We start from the raw sequence: 2,976 nt of genomic DNA, 5'->3' as shown, positions 1-2,976 counted from the left end.
TGGCTGGAAAAGAACTCCTTTAATAGATATTAAAACTTTATATAAAAATTTTAATGTGGTACTATAATCAATAGATTGATGTAACAGGATATATAGGGTTGGTGTTGATTGCAATATATATAAGAACCTAATACATAATTGAAGAAGCCTCTTAAATAAATGGGAAAAACATATTTGAACCAGTATTTCTACTCTCTGGAATTCATTTTTAACAATTAACACGGGAGAAAGTAAACATTTCCTGAATAAATAAACTTATCACAGCATTATTTAAAATAGCAAGAGGTCAGAAATAACTAATCCTCCTGTAACAAAGCAGAGTGATTAAATAAACTATAGCAGATCCATACAATGAATGACACATTTGGTAATTTTTATTGATAGAACAAGTACTTATAAAAAAAGTTTCAAAAAACTACATATCCGATATAATCATAAATATATATAAGCCATAAATACATTTGCAAATAATACATATAAAATGACTGCAAGAATATACATCAAAATGTTATATCTATGTTTCAATAAATGACAAAATATGGAGTGCTTAAATCTGTTAATTAAGAAGGACTGAAAGAGGAATTACATGGAACCTTCCAGAACGCCCAATGAGAGGCGGAGGAGGAGTGGTTGCTCTCCCATGCCAGCCTCAGCCCACTCACTGCCTATAGAAAATGGTGAAAGAAACCACTTACTCTGATGTTTTGAGGGTCAAACCCAATGCCACTCATGAAGAACTGAGAAAGGCTTATAGGAAGCTGGCCTTGAATTACCACCCTGATAAGAATCCAAATGAAGGAGAGAAGTTTAAACAGATTTCTCAAGCTTAAGAAGTTCTTTCTGGTGAAAAGAAAAGGAAATTATATGGCAAAGGGGAAGAACAGGCAATTAAAAAGGGTGGAGTAGGTGGCGGTGTTAGCTTCCCCCATGGACATCTTTGAAATGTTTTTGGGAGGAGGAGGTAGGGCATGGAGAGAAAGGAGAGGTAAAGATGTCGTGCATCAGCTTTCAGTAATTTATACAATGGTGCAACAAGAGAGCTGACTCTGCAAAAGATGTGATTTGTGACAAATGTGAAGTCAGAGGGGGCAGAAAGAAGTGGTGGAGTGCTGTCCCAATTGCCAAGGTCCTGGAATGCAAACAGGAATTCATCAGATGGGACTTGGAATTCCAATTCAATCTGTGTGCATGGAGTGTCTGGGTCATGGGGAACGGATTAGTCCTACAGATGGATATAAAGGCTACGATGGAAGACAGATAGCTCAGGGGAAGAAGATTCTAGAAGTTCATATTGACAAAGGCATGAAAGATGGCCAGAAGATAACATTCAATGGTGAAGGAGACCAAAAACCAGAATTTGTGCTAGAAGATGTTATCATTGTGTTAGATCAGAAGGAGAAGACCTTTTTTTCTTTTTTTTTTGAGTTGGATTCTCACTCCGTCGCCCAGACTGGAGTGCAGCGGCCGCTCCCGGCCACCACAGCCTCGACCTGCTGGGCTCCGGCGATCCTTCCGCCTCAGCCTTCCGAGTAGCCAGAATTACAGGCACGCGCTACCACGCCCGGCTGATTTTTTGATTTATTGTAGAGATGAGATCTCGCTGCCCAGTGGGTCTCGAACCCGCGGGCTCAGGCAATCCACTCACCTCAGCCTCCCAAAGGCGCGGGATTACAGGCTGAGCCACTGAGCCTGGCTGAGAAGACCTTTTCATGTGTGTGGATATACAGCTGGTTGAAGCATTGTGTGGCTTCCAAAAGATAACATCTACTCTTGACAACCAAACCATAATCTTCACCTCTCATCCAGGTCAGATTGTCAAGCGTGGAGAGATCAAGTGTGTGCTAAATGAAGGCACGCCAATTTATCACAGACCATATGAAAAGGATCACCTCATCACCGAATTTAAGGTGAACTTTCCTGAGAAGAGCTTTCTCTCTCCTGATAAACTCTGTTTGCTGGAAAAACTCCTAGCTGAGAGAAAGAAAGTGAAAAAGGCTGATGGAATGCATCAAGTAGAACTGATGGACTTTGATCCAGTCAGGCACAACTACAATGGAGAAGCATATGAGGAAGATGGACATCATCCCAGAGGGGATATGAATGACACTCACTGCTGGCATTCTGTGTGCAGCAGTGAATGAGTGAAGGACTGTAATCCTATTATACTCACCACTTGCTATTGTTTTTGTTTTAATATTCAACTATAGTAGTGTTTTAAAAGCTGAGTAAGCATAAATATAAAAGCTATGTATGATGATTTCAGTGTGCAAGACAGAGTTTAAAACCTGTAAAAACGACTTGAAAAGAAATCCCCCCAGCATTTTTCAGGCCAACTCTTGTCAATGATTTCAACTGTATACATGGACAAGCTTAGACTGAAATGCTAGATATATATAGTGGTTTCGGTGTATGACCCTTCATTGTGAAGCTATAAAATTAAAACTGTACTTAACTGACAATAAAAAAAACTAAATTTGTAGAGAAGTATTGGTCTGTGTAGTTACTTGTATTAAGTGGGATTTATTGTGATGCCTCTGCATTTATTCCATTGCCTCAACTGTTACTTAAAGACGGCATAATATGTAATTTAGCCTGTGGTATCAGTGATAGAAATGATACCTTTCTAAAGAAGGGGTTTATCATAATATGCTGCTTCTTGAGGGCTTGCACTTCTAGAATTATGTTCCCTTCTGCTGCACCATCTCTCTCTCTCTTTCTCTCTCTCTCTGAAATAGATATAGATATATCTTGACAGTCCAGGTTATTTTTCTCCTGCTCTTTGGATCATGCTGGGTAACTTAGAAATTTAAAGTGAAGAGACAGACCTTCACATGGAGAAGTAATCTGCATGCATAATATAGGAAGGTGTTCCTTAGGTATGTTACAGGCTTACTTTTAACCATCTGATTTATGCTCCAACATAACTGTAATTTAATGTTGGTAGTACAACAAATTATGATGAATACCTTTAATTGT

The 2,976-nt window shown here is 39.1% G+C and overlaps 1 pseudogene; it reads left to right on the top strand.

The window, feature by feature from the left end:
- Positions 1-674: 674 nt before the first annotated feature.
- LOC103267518 lies at positions 675-2,141 on the top strand (annotated as a pseudogene).
- Positions 2,142-2,976: the final 835 nt, after the last annotated feature.

The sequence above is a fragment of the Carlito syrichta genome, unplaced genomic scaffold (assembly GCF_000164805.1).
Source record: "Carlito syrichta isolate Samal-C Ts95f unplaced genomic scaffold, Tarsius_syrichta-2.0.1 Scaffold308155, whole genome shotgun sequence".
NCBI lineage: Eukaryota > Metazoa > Chordata > Mammalia > Primates > Tarsiidae > Carlito > Carlito syrichta.
The sequence above is the reverse complement of the archived record's forward strand: the minus strand, read 5'-3'. Positions and strand labels throughout refer to the sequence as shown.